General features: G+C 40.0%; 1 protein-coding gene across 1 annotated transcript in view; it reads right to left on the reverse strand.

Moving 5' to 3' along the window:
* Positions 1-12,216, reverse strand: part of LOC135106887 (protein bowel-like) — a 49,405-nt gene extending 37,189 nt beyond the window's left edge. Inside the window, 1 exon segment of the mRNA XM_064016262.1 lies at positions 11,988-12,216. The gene's annotated coding sequence lies outside the window, so the exon portion shown is untranslated.
* Positions 12,217-15,000: the final 2,784 nt, after the last annotated feature.

Genomic DNA, 15,000 nt, shown 5'->3' on the forward strand with positions numbered 1-15,000 from the left:
TGATTTCTTAGCAATAGTTTATCACCATTAGTCATTAAATGCTTACAAAGAAGAACGAGACTAATGAATAGAAGAAGGAGTGAGAATAAATGCTGGTGACAGTGATGATGATGATAATAAAACTAACAGAAGAAGAAGAAAAAAAGAGAAAGACAAGGAGGAGGAGGAGGAGGAGGAGGAGGAGGAGGAGGAGGAGAACATCATCATCATCATCATCATCAAATAGTGACAATAACAAACCAAACTACCTGTATGATATTAAAACATCTGCCCCCGCCTTCTCTCTCTCTCTCTCTCTCTCTCTCTCTCTCTCTCTCTCTCTCTCTCTCTCTCTCTCTCTCTCTCTCTCTCGTCCATCATCACCACCACTACAATTTGATAACTATGAAGGTGTTAATAGAGGGAATATGCTGTAATTATCCTCTTCCCATCCCCATTCTCCTCCCTTCCCTTCCATAAGAAGAGGCGAAAGGGAAACAATAAGAGATAGAAGAAATATGTGGAGAGGAGGTTAGCAGGTGAAGGAAGGAAAAATTTCTCTCTCTCTCTCTCTCTCTCTCTCTCTCTCTCTCTCTCTCTCTCTCTCTCTCTCTCTCTCTCTCTCTCTCTCTCTCTCTCTCTAATTCAATCCACAATCTTGTTTCCTTTCAATCTTCATTTCGTTTTTCCTCCTCTTCTTCCTCCTCCTTCTTCTTCTCGTATTGGTGGCAGTGATGGTAGTAGTAGTAGTAGTAGTAGTAGTAGTAGTAGTAGTAGTATTAGTAGTAGTAGTAGTAGTAGTAGTAGTAGTAGTAGTAGTTGTTGTGGTAGTAGTAGTAGTAGCAGTAATAAATGTAGTAAATTCCAAATCCTTCGTTCTTTCATCATGTCACCAAATAATACAAATTCACACCATACCTACGCACGCACACACGTACGTACACACACCCACCCACACACACACACACACACACACACACTAACAAACACCAAACACCAGCACTCCTCTTAATCTGAATGTGAAAGACTACATAATTAGTTATCCTCCTCCTCCTCCTCCTCCTCCTCCTCCTCCTCCTCCTCCCGCTGCTGCTGGCTGCTGCTGCTGCTACTCCTACTCGTCTTCTCCAGGCAGATCTCAGATAGCCGAGCTGGAGAACCGCTTCCCACCATCACTACCACCACCACCACCACCACCACCACCACTACCACTACCACCACATCCTTTGATAGCGTCCCACAGGTTTCTTGTCAACCTTAGTTTATAGACAAGCGCTACCTGCCTACTTACTTAGCTACATTATTTGCCCACTGTATCCTCCTCACTGTACTATTCTGACACTGTCTCTTCGCGTCTTTCCTCTCCTTACTCTCACTTACTGATTTGACTATTCGTTCAGTGGGCTTGTATGTGAGACAACCTTCCATATTTTGTTCATTGTAGTACCTCACTGAATATTGTAGCGTTTTGTTCGCTGAGTGCTGTTTGCTGTATCTTTCTAAATGCTACTTTTTTTTTTTTCTTCTTATTGTACTGATGTCTCTCTTAAAGTTTTCCAGCTCCGTATTTTTTTTTTTTTCTAGATTCTCTTTGTACCTTACTTTTTCCTAATTCGTCTTTTTGTTTCCTACTTTTCCTTATTTTGTCTTTGTATATTCTACTTATCCGTAGTCTCGCTTTTTAATACCCTGTACTTTCCCTAGCTCCTCCTTTTTTGTACCGTACATTTTCCCTGTTTTCTCTTTTAGTACTGTATTTTTTCTTCTAGTTCCTCTTTTGCACCCTATCTTTCTCTAGCTCCTCTTTTTGTACCCGATTCTCTCTAGTTCCCTCCTTTCCTCACCCTCGCTCTCTTCGTCCTAGTTCCGATATAAGGTCCTACTCCTCGTCGCTGTCTTTCTGCGTCAAGTACTAGTCTTGTTCAGTTATTTTTATATATCATCATCTTCGTCTTTGTCTCCAACTAAATCTGTCTCCTCGTCCTCTATCCCTATTAGCTTGAAGTTAAACAAAACCAGATTTCAAATGGAGAGGGGCAAAAGCAAGGCTGGAGTGGAACAATATTAGCATTGATGTGTTAAATGCACAAACATAAAATAGTTTCAAGAAGTGGGTTAGATAAACTGGTACATGCCTCGTTTTTCAGTGCCCGGGCGTTGTCCTGTGTAGATTAACTGGCCTTTTGCAGTCTGTTTATCAGTGTATTCGTTCTATGTTCTCACTGTTGCGGAACCCGTCGGTCGCTGTGCACTGCACCACTGCACTTCTGCCCAGCACCTCCACTACATTCATTCAAAAGGCTCTAGTTGAAGTTAACAGGTTTCTAGGGAGATCTTTAGAATTCTACTGACAGATTACATACAAGTTTTCCACATTACCAACACGAGAAACACTGTTAAGAATCGGGTTAATCATCTCTGTAGCCTTTAAAAATAGTCGTAATGAGAGAACAATGTGTTTCTGAATACGAGCCAATAACTGTGTGTGTGTGTGTGTGTGTGTGTGTGTGTGTGTGTGTGTGTGTGTGTGTGTGTGTCGGAGCTGGAATCACTTTAGGCAGTGCCGCTGCTACTCTGGCATTAGCTGGCTGCTTGGTACGTTTCATTATTGTAGATTAAGCTTGATATGATAGCTCGCGACGCGCAACCACACCGTGAAGCGTTACAAGGGGAAGGAAAGCGACACACAAATTGCAGGGTGGGAGCGTAAAAGCTGGTATCACTTGTACTGGATGCAGGAGCCGCTGTGGCGTGGCAGGTGGTGAGGGAAGTAAGGATGGCCCCTCTGCACGGATAATCAGACACCTTCTTAAGCAGGTTTCTCCGAAGAGCATGCGAAGAAGAGAGAAAAAAAAATATGAGGAATTATATAGAGAGAAGAAGAGTTGATTGGAAATAACTCCGACTCAAGATAATCAAGATAATGTAGCCAGAATTCCTCCTGACCCTACGTAGAGGAGTTTGTCATAATAAAAAGTACCTGTTTTTGTTTCTTTCTTATTGAGTTGCGGAGGCGAAGTATCCAGACCATACGGCGCTAGCGTAAGGAAAAATATACGTTGGTTATCTCCTTATTCTCTATCTATCGAGTTGAATTCTGGCCTGTATTCAGAAACTTTGCTCTCTCGCCACGACTATTTTTCAAAGGACACAGAGATTGACTAGTCGGGTTCTCAAGTGTCTCGTATAAATATTGAATAATTCTTGTTAATCTGTCACTGAAACCATAAAAGCACCCTCAAAATCACGCGTCACTTCAACTAGACCTTTTTGAGAGTAGTGGATTTGCTTAAGTGTTTTAGAATATGGTCCTCAGTGGGATGGGATCAAGTAGTCACTAGGGACGACAACACGGGACAGTTCGTGTGCCTCGCCTCGCCTAGCCCTGCCAGTCCTTTATTCAGCTTAGCACTCCTTTAATAAGACAGGAGTGTATGGCAGTTATCTATGAAAATATGATTGAATTTAACCCACTAGTCACTCATTCAGGCAGCAAATCATGCAACCACTCACTCAGCCAGTTAGCCGTCAAGTCACTCATTCATTCAGCCAAATAATCACTCATCCACTTTGCCATCCAGAATCTCAACCAGTCAAACATTTACCCATTTAGTCATCCAACCAACCAGCCGTTTCATTTACAAGCCAGTCAGTCAAACACACACGCATTTAGCTACCTGGCCAACCAAACATTCATCCATTCAGACAGTCAGTCAGACACCCACCCATTTAGTCACACAGCAAACCAGACAAACAGTCAAACACGTACCCCATTTAGTCATTCATTCATCCAGCCAGACAGTCATTCACCGATTCAGCCAGTCAGACAGTCAGCAAGTTCTCCTCATCACTAACGGCGCTACTAAGTCACAATATCTGACATCAAGCACACCACACCACACCACCACCACTACACCACTACACCACCATCACCACCGCTACACCACCACCCCACCTTTAATGTACAGCCCATGACGCGTCTCATAAAGTACTGCATGTTATTAATGTTGGTAGTCTCTCTCTCTCTCTCTCTCTCTCTCTCTCTCTCTCTCTCTCTCTCTCTCTCTCTCTCTCTCTCTCTCTCTCTCTAGCAAAGCTGTTCCTCTCAGTTTTTTTTTCTTACTTCTAATCCACTTTCTCCTCCTCCTCTTTCTCTCTTCAATTATTTCCTCTTCTTTCCTCCCCCTTTACTTATTCCTGTACCTCCTTTTATAACAATTTTTATCTTCTTTCACGCTACGTTTCACCTTAAGTATCTTCTGACAATGACAGAGAGAGAGAGAGAGAGAGAGAGAGAGAGAGAGAGAGAGAGAGAGAGAGAGAGAGAGAGAGAGACCGTACTCGTCTTCCGTCTGACCTCCATGTTATCTTTGTTTTTTTTTTTATTATAGTTATTTATGATCTCCTCTTCTTTCTCTCCTCCTCCTCCTCCTCGTTCATCCTTCTTACCCATCCTCTCTAGCTTCCACCTTCACCTCTTCACTTCCTCCTCCTCCTCCTCCTCCTCCTCCTCCTTCCCAACAAAGTATACAATTAATTACTTAGGGTCAAGGTCACTGCGAGGTCAACTCTCTCTCTCTCTCTCTCTCTCTCTCTCTCTCTCTCTCTCTCTCTCTCTCTCTCTCTCTCTCTCTCTCTCTTGATACAAAAAATTCATATACTTATTGTTTCGTACTTGTACTTATGATAATGTTTAAGTACAGCTCTTTAAATAATAAACGAATGCAGAAATGGATAAACAAACGAACAATCTCTCTCTCTCTCTCTCTCTCTCTCTCTCTCTCTCTCTCTCTCTCTCTCTCTCTCTCTCTCTCTCTCTCTCTACACAAAAAATTACAAAAATTACAAAAATTTCACAAACTTCCCTATCACCATACAAACTTCTCTAACATCCTATTAATTTTCCTACCACCATACAGACTTCTCCAGAATAACTTCAGGTCATATCAGATGATGATTCCGTGTGTAGCCTTAGCAACGGCACCATTCTATCCTTCGAAGTCTCTGTTTTTTTGCTCGTGTGTGTGTGTGTGTGTGTGTGTGTGTGTGTGTGTAAGTTCTACAGATTTGTTTCTAGTTATTTATCTCCTTTTCCAAATTCTCTCTTCCGCTAAAGTCTTTCCATGGGCGGAAGAGCAAGATTTTCCTAAAAGTTGATATCTCCAGGTCATTTTGGACTTTCCTTCCAACTTTATTCTTTGGAAACCGGCACCTTTGGTGGGTTTTTGTTTTTTTTTATTTACATTTTTCACCAGTTTTGTCCTTGGTCAGAACTCTTCTTAATGATGATAATAATAATAATAATAATAATGATAATAATAATATTCCCCGCCCTTTTCGTCTAGTACAAAATTTACATTAGACACAAGTGTTTTAAGATAACTTTATACCAGACTAAACTAGCCTCAGTACACCTGTCTCTCTCTTTACACCTTCATTTCTAACTTGTGTGAATCTCTTTTCATCTCAAATTGTCAGCAAGATGTTCTCTTCGACGTGAACGTAAGGATTGTTGTTCGTATTTTTTAATGCTTTGTTCTCTTGTCAGGATTATTTTCAAAGGCCACTGAGAAAAAGAAAGTTGCGTTATGAGCGCTTTTCCTATTCAAGATGCAGAATTCTTGCTAAACTATCAATAGAATCATGAAAGCAGGATTGAAAACTCCAAATAACTTCCATAAAAAGCTGTTAAACGTACAGAATCCATTTCAAGCTATCAATAGAATCATGAAAACACCCTTGAAAACTTGAACACTCCAGTAACTTCCACAGAAGCTTGGAAACCGTGCAAAACCCTTGTTAACTATTACCAGATTCATGAAAACACCCTTAAAAATCCCAAATAACTTTTACTAAGGCTTACTGAAGATGCAGAATGTCCCTTAAACAATCACTGAGACCATGAAAGCACCCCTGAATAAAAAAATAAAAAAAAGTAAATAAAAAATACATTATAAGAGATACCTAGGACGGCGAAATGTTTAAAAATACAACAACTGACTCAATACACTTTCGCAAATGTATTACCATGACATTAAGTTACTGTTCTAAAAGACCTACGTAAATCTTCAGTCTCCGTGAGGGTCTCGAATGCCTGACCAGTACGTAGATAACATTCCGCATTTAAAACACATTAACACGACTATCCGCGCTCCGCAAAAACGCGCTCCAGCCACAAAACAAATCATATTAAATTACTGGTCAATTATAATACAGCCGGAGAACGAGTTTCTTGCACGCCACGATGTAAGTGGTCGCCTCGCTTCGCCCCCTCCCCCCACTTCCACTAACCAGCCAGCCTCCCTCTCCCTCTCCCTCTCTTCCTCCTGCAGACTGACAACCTCTACCACTACCACTGTTATGCTTACCACCACCACCACTAATACTATTACTGCTGCCATCACAAGCACTACCTTTACTACTACTACTACTACTACTACAACCACTAATACTACTGCTAGTTCAATTCATGCCACCGCTATCACTACTGTTATTACCACCATTGAGTGATTGACAACTACAACTACTACTACTACTGTTACCAACTACTATTGCTCCCACCACCACCAACATCACCACCGCGTCGTGAAACACAGGTGATAATTTTACACCACCTCCTCTTAATATTTCAGTTGACTGCTTCTTAACTTCAGGTCATCCTCTATTTCAAGACTTACTTACATATATTTATACATACATACATACACAAGAATACATAAGTTATACATACAAGCATTATCTTCTTGCCGCTTTGTTATACTTGAACATAAACAATGCCTTCTTTTGTCATCAGTCCTGTACTTCGGTTAGTCTCTCATAATAAACACCTATTGCAGACATAACGTGCTCTTCCGCTGCCCACTAATGCCTTGCAAGCGTCTCACTGCTGAGGTTCACCCCGAAGCTTGATTAAGAAATTTCTGATGTAAAGTAAGAAGTGATATGGTATGGTCATTTCCCTCTTCACGCCCGTCATCGCCTTCTGCGGCAGACAACTATAAGCAAAGCAAACAAGTAATAAACAGTGTGAGAGAAGAAAAAGGAAGAAAGAGTTTTGTTTATTTTAGTTTTTTTTTTTTTAAGTATATAATATGTCAATGCGTCTGTAACTCAGTGAGGGTGATTTATAGTGTGTGTGTGTGTACGTGTGTGTGTGTGTGTGTGTGTGTGTGTGTGTGTGTGTAAAGAGAAACAATTAAGTGAGAGTTTTTCATTTATTTAAAAGCTGATTTTTGAGGGCGTACCATATCATATTAAGTCACACGTGCTAATATATCAGCAACTCAGTAAGGACTTATTGTTCTCAGTATAGTTACACCTTTTGGGCGCTGGGTGAAGCCAAAGCCAAGGAGGTGTTTGTGCTTGAGAGGAAATGAAGGCAGAAAGAAAATTGGAGATCTTTTTTCATGCTCGTATCTTTGAACGCTCTCAGCTCCCTTAAGGACGATTTGCAAAGGCCCCTTAATATACTATCGCTAGGATCATGAAATCACTATTGAAGACTCTAATAAACTCCACTAAACACACACACACACACACACACACACACACACACACACACACAGGACCAGAGGAAGAGATGATTGCAGCACAAATCAAAACATACACATCAGAAGAGGAGAAAAAAGATAAATATAGATACGAAGACACACACAGACACACACACACACACACACACACACACACACACACACACACACACACACACACACACACACACACATACACTACTCTCACATTAATAGACACTAAACCTCTAATACATTTTCCTCTCCTCAAGTAGTCCCTTCAAAATGGCTTGCTTCGATCACACAAAGACTATTTTTCACACAAGGACTTTATCTCTCTAAAAAGAAACAATTCGTACAGTTTTCTGCCACTATCACACACACACACACACACACACACACACACACACACACACACACACACACATCGGGGAAGCAAGCAAGTAGGCAGGTGGGCAGGTTGGCTGGCGGGCGGGCGGGCGGTCGGACGGAGAGGCTGGCGGGAAAGTCAGCGAGAAGATAAGCCTCTCATTGCAACGTGTACAAGATTATAAAGGGCATGTGCTGCGCGACAAAACCTTCTCTTGTTCCGCACGACTCACCAGCGACTCACGGCGGGGAAATGAAGGGAAACCAGAGGATGTGGGAGACAGAGAGAGAGAGAGAGAGAGAGATTTTCAAGTGCTGACATTTCCAGGTAAAAGTTAACATAGAGTCTGTTTGAAGTTTTCCTGTTGGTTTTGTTATTATTATTATTATTATTATTATTGTTGAGACATTCACAAGTTGGAGGTGGAGGTGTAGAACATTGGTGTTATGGGGCGAGTTTATTTCCCCCGACTTGTTTCCCTTTTAGCTTCCTCGCTTCCTCAGTCGGGAAATGATAGCCCCATAACACCTGTGTCTCTTTTTTACCTCTACTTACATTATTATTAGTAGTTGTGGTAGTAGTAATAGTAGTAGTAGTAGTAGTAGTAGTAGTAGTAGTAGTAGTAGTAGTAGTAGTAGTAGTAATATGTAGTATATGATAACAGTACTAATGATAAAGGTGGTGGTGGCAGTAGTAGTAGTAGTAGTAGTAGTAGTAGTAGTAGTAGTAGTAGTAGTAGTAGTAGTTGTAGTAATTTAATAATTAATACGAGTTTTATTTATTTTCTTTATTTATTTTTTTATATTTCATTACTATTACTATCGTCAGTATCATTATTATTATTATTATTATTATTATTATTATTATTATTATTATCATATATCATCATCTAGTTATCATCAATACTAGCATCTACGTAACGAAATGGCAACAACAACAACAACAACAACAACAACAACAACTAATACAGCGTAAACAACAAGCCCACACCAACCGAATCACCTGAGACACTAACATGAAACTTTCCTCAGTGCAATAAAAACGCGGCTGAAAAAAAAAAAAAATCCCTACCTGTAATTACCACACCAAATATTAACCCTTAAGATAAAAAAAAAAAAACACAGCTATGAACCACTGTATTTTTTAAAGTCCTTATGGTACTTTTTTTTTTTTTTTAAGATCTTATAAACGTAAATTTTAAGGGAAACGAAACCTGAGCTTTTCTTTTTCTTCTTTTTCCTTTCTTTTTTTTTTTTTTTTTTTTGCATGCCACTGACCAGCCTCTTTCACACGCACATAACTCTACAATGATAACAACAATAACAACAAACAACAACGATAATAATAATAATAATAATAATAATAATAATAATAATAATAATAATAATAATAATAATAATAATAATGTAAAGTTTGGCATATTAACTTACTTTGATTAACACAGTAGTAGTAGTAGGAGGAGGAGGAGGAGGAGGAGGAGAAGACGAGAACGAGAAGGAAGAGGAAGATGAGAAGAACGAGGAAGAGGGAGGAGGATAATAACGAGAAGTGGGATGTTATTAGTACCACGTTTCCTCAACTAGCGCAGCAATATCAGCAATAGCAATGACATAGCAGCACGAAAACTTTCTCACAGCCCCAAAGATTATTCGGAGCATGATTTGGCTTACGACTAACTTATCCAGCAAAGACCACCTCTTATTTACACACACACACACACACACACACAGAGAGAGAGAGAGAGAGAGAGAGAGAGAGAGAGAGAGAGAGAGAGAGAGAGAGAGAGAGAGAGAGAGAGAGAATATAGATAACTGAAATAGACTACAATAGACGACAAAATATAGATACAGAAGCAGGACAGGAGTATAATAAGGATAAATAATAGGTAAACACACACACACACACACACACACACACACACACACACACACACACACACACACACACAGGCAATACAGCGATGTTATGATTAAAGTGAGGAAAAAAAAAAAAAAAAAGACTTGTTTCTCCCAGCGGCTCCTACAAAGGGTACATTGAAGACTTTCTGACGGAGCCCTGGAGCCTTCATTTCCTCCTCCTCCTCCTCCTCCTCCTCCTCCTCCTCCTGGTGTTGTACTTCTCTCCCCTCCAAGCTGGTGTAAGCGGGGAGTATCAAGACAATCTAACGCTGGGCCCTGAGCACGAAGTAATTATTGTTGATTACACAGGAATTCCATCAACGCGCAGAAAAGCAGAGGGAGAGAGAGAGAGAGAGAGAGAGAGAGAGAGAGAGAGAGAGAGAGGAGAGAGAGAGAGAGAGAGAGAGAAAAAAAAAAATTAAAATGGATGATTCAGAACAGCCGTAATTATTTAGCTTAAGAATGCATATCTTTTTTTATTATAACTTTATTGTTATTTATTTCCCTTAGTGTGTAGCGTTTAGAGAGAGAGAGAGAGAGAGAGAGAGAGAGAGAGAGAGAGAGAGAGAGAGAGAGAGAGAGAGAGAGAGAGATTGGCTCGAAGTCAAAAGAATCAATAAAACATTCATGAATCATACTTTAAAATGTCAATAATAATAATAATAATAATAGTAATAATAATAATAATAATAATAATAATAATAATAATAATAATAATAATGCCTTGAAAAAAAAATTCTATTAAAACATCAATCATCGGACGGCAACAATTAAATTACTAACAGGCTTGATTTTTTTATTCATTTCAGGATTTTCATAAGAATTAGTCAGAATAATTTCTATACAAAAATAATGCAAAACTTGAGTCACTTTGAACACGCTATTACCTCATAGAAAGATTAATAGTAGTAGTAGTGGTACTAGTAGTAGTAGCGGTAATAGAAACTTTGTTCCTCCCACACCACCACCAACACTAAGCTAGCCAATTTAAGTTATAGTTATCTGGTATAGTCGGTCAGGTTTAAGTCAGCCATCAATACTGCTCCCTTCTGTCACACTGCAGATTTAGTAATGAATTATTTAGCCGAATTAATTAATATCATGTAATGTTTGTAAACTTCGTTAGTTACTTAGTCGGTTAGACTGGCTTATTTTTTAGTTACTTAGATGACGTGTAAAAATCATTAGTTATAAAATTATGATGAAATGTGTTTATCAAGTATCACTGCATCTTTTATCAGGGAGTTTCATAAGTGGGCCACATCACCAGCTAATATATGTTAACTGATGAGTGATAGTAAAGAATATAGATTTGCTAAAAAAAAATCAAAGAACATAGGTTACCACTGATAATGGTAATATCATTTTTACTAAACAAACTAATTACTGCGGCCCACATAATTGGTTTCATTTGCTAGTTCGTAACAAGTAGCTGATGTATGAAAGCATTATGAATTTGGGAATAATTATTAAAATATATATATATATATATATATATATATATATATATATATATATATATATATATATATATATATATATATATATATATATATATATATATATATATATATATATATATATATATATATATATATATATATATTGTAGTTTGATGTCTTCAGTAGACTAATTAGAGTCATCCAAGTGGTTAAGTAGATCAGTTTTGTTCGTTCGTTAAATGACTTGCAAAGGTTATCTCTGAATTACATTTTTTCTCCATAAATTAAGCGCCACGATCCACATAGTACAAGTTATTTTGATGGTTAGTTACTCAACTTGATGGAAAAATGACGTGCAAAGATGATGTATCAGAATTAGATGCATGTGTTCGAGTACTAGAATTACTTGTATTATCTGTCTATAATATAAATGCCGCGATCCACACAGTCAAGCTAGTTAGTTAGTTAGATGAAATGCAAACATGATGTATCCAAACTAAGTGCATATGCATATTATAATTAATATTAGTATTATTTCCCGTCCATAATCTAGGAACCGCGACTCACCTAGTTGATGTTAGCTAGTGAGTTAGTTGCTTGGCTAGTTTGATAACATGTACAGACTCATCTGAACTAAATGACTGTGCCCGCAAATTAGAAATAATAGTGGTATTATTTCCCGTCCATTATCCATGAGCGGCGATCCACATCCAGCCACCGCTCGCACGCCCGCACTGCATCATCCACTTACTCCGTCCTGCCTCCTCCACAGTGGAAGAATTTCACTCACCCTGTTATTATGCGTCCTCCAGCCACCACAATATCCACCTCCGCACTGACGTCACTCACTACTATTCCACGTCTTCACACTTCACCACACCACTAAGCAACACCACAGGCAACTAATGGATGCAGGTCAAATAGGAGAGGTTATAGGAGTACATCCTGGCAGAGCACAGCGAGAGACGGGCGTAGAGACTCACTCATCACTGGGGACCATCTCACACTGAGTGGCGGGTGCTTGGTCAGACCCCGACCTCCTACCGTCTGTTGCCAACTAAAAGCTCCTTCTCATTTTTCTCTCTCGAGCTATACCTCAAAGCATCATAAATCAGCGACAAATGGTAATGTAGTAAATGTATCTATCTCTCATTGCTTTCTTCGTCAAACACTGCCTGATAAATAGCTCCGGTTTACGTAAGTATTGTGGACATAACCGGCACCCCGCGAGCTTAGTAGTGTTGCCACCCACACCAACTCCACATTTCTGTCGGGCTTGTTTACTAATTCGTAGCAAAGTGAAAATAGATAAAATGCATCAAACCACTACTGGTGAGCTTAGCATTCAGCACAGGGCGACGCGTATCACTGCACAGCGACACAAGCAAGTCTGGGTCGCGACGGCAGTCAGTAGCAGTAAACATTCTCACCCCGAGGAGTGTGACCTTAATTATGCTGCTTTATGGAGGGCGAGGAATCGTCAGTCAGGGAGTGTCATGGCAAAGCAAGAGGGCAGTGGCAGAGGATCAGGAACACAGGAGTGAAGTAACTGCTCAATTCCCCACGAGGCGCCGCAGAGTGACTGCTGACGATTGCCTGAAGCGTCACTGCCTCATGATTACTGCCATGCATGTCACGCCTGGAGCTGCGCCAACCAGGGTCTGAGGACACACACACATACACAAACGGTACAATGCTACACCATCCCCTGTATAATGCAACACACACACACACACACACACACACACACACACACACACACACACACATCAATAAATATTGCATAAATGTCATCGTTTCATTATGTTTCGTTAGAAAAATTCAGTTCATACGACACAAATCATTTTACTGATTTCCTAGGTGTTGAAGAATTTATTCATTTATTTACTTTTTTTCTAAAGGTGCAAGAGAGAGAGAGAGAGAGAGAGAGAGAGAGAGAGAGAGAGAAGCATACTCGTAATTTGATTGACCATGTTGCTCCCTATTATCAAAACTAACACAGCAATAACTTCTTTCATTTTTATTGCCAACACCTTTACTATTTACTTAACTGACTCTACAACCTTAACCTTATCTCTCATTAATACCACCACCACCACACCTCTCTCACTCACAGACACCTTTACCCTTTTCATTAGTAATACCATGCGCGCGAACCCTTGCAAGGAGTACCGAACCCCCAATACCTCTCTCTCTCTCTCTCTCTCTCTCTCTCTCTCTCTCTCTCTCTCCTCTCTCTCTCATTCCATCACAAGGGCAAAGAGACACAAGAAAGGAACGAGAGACTAAAAACACGAAAATGAAAGAGAGGGAAAGAAAGACGTATGAATAAAATTAATAATGCATATGAAAAAAAAAATCAAAAGGCAAGACAAAGAAGAGAAAAATAAAAAAGAAAGAACTCATGTGTCAGTTACTCAACCAACTGAACGAACTAAATTAAAACAAAAGTAAAAAAGAAAAAAATAAGTAAAATAAAACAAAAACAAAGAAAAACGTATACTCAAGGTCGGAATCCGGGACTTTTCTTCTCGGTACATTACACACAACACTTCTGAAGGGGAAAAATACGTGTACAAAAAACTTCCATGGCAGTGACAACATTAATGCTGAACAACGCACAGCCTATCCATCTATCCGACTAGCCATCCAGCCAACCAGCAAACCAGTCAGCAAACCAGCCAGCCAGCCAGCCAGACAGCCAGCAAACCAGCCAGCCAACCTAGTCAGCCAGCCAGCCAAACAGGTGTCACATAACTGTTGTACATTGACTTATCACTTGCGGTTCGCTCTTGAAGTCAAGGCTGGAGCGTCATAGTAGAGACGAAGTTGGACGAAGTTGGACGAAGAGAGGGTGGCGTGGCGTGGATGAAACCAAGTGTAATGAGTCATGAAGGTTATCAGCTGTTATGTTGTATGTCATATACTTGCAGAGCTAAATCTAGTCTATTTTTTTTCTTATATTTTTTTTGTTATAGTCAGCTTTCTGGGAGCGGTATATTCAGCGGGCTTCTCTCTCTCTCTCTCTCTCTCTCTCTCTCTCTCTCTCTCTCTCTCTCTCTCTCTCTCTCTCTCTCTCTCTCTCTCTTTTTGTATCCTTGGCCAGACTCCCTGACGCGAAAAAAAAAGAAAAAAAAGGAAGAAAAAGAAAAGTCCGTATTTTATGATAAAAAAAAAAGAAACCTTCTCGATATAGAATAGTGTCAACGAAAAAAAAAACATAATCATGGAGATCTTACCACACAAAATAACATAATATTTTCTCACGGAATTTACAATACAAACACACACAAAGGAAATTACGAGACCATTATGTTCAGAATGCAATAATGAACAGTAATAAAAAAAAATATGAATAACTGAATAAATAAACGAGATACTGAAGAGAAAACAAACCTGTGAACAGATAAGCAAATGTGGCTTGGCGCGCTGCAAGAGAAGATAAAGATACTGTCCTCAGCACTTCTTGTAAGGCGCCACTTGCTGCCACTGCCTGCTGCTGCTGCTGGAGGGGAAGCGGCGCCGCGAGAGTCACCCGGAGAGAGAAAGGTCACAGGAGTTGAGAGTGAGGAGGGAGCGGCACGGGTGGTCCTGGAGAGACGTGTGTGTGTGCGTGTGTGTGTGTGTGTGTGTGTGTGTGTGTGTGTGTGTGTGTCTCACCCTCATGTCTCAGGAAAGCAACGCAACCTATGGAACAAGGATCCTCTCTCTCTCTCTCTCTCTCTCTCTCTCTCTCTCTCTCTCTCTCTCTCTCTCTCTCTCTCTCTCTCTCTCTCTCTTGTCTTCATTTTTCTCTCTTCTCC

Source organism: Scylla paramamosain, chromosome 14, assembly GCF_035594125.1.
Source record: "Scylla paramamosain isolate STU-SP2022 chromosome 14, ASM3559412v1, whole genome shotgun sequence".
Taxonomy (NCBI): Eukaryota; Metazoa; Arthropoda; class Malacostraca; order Decapoda; family Portunidae; genus Scylla; species Scylla paramamosain.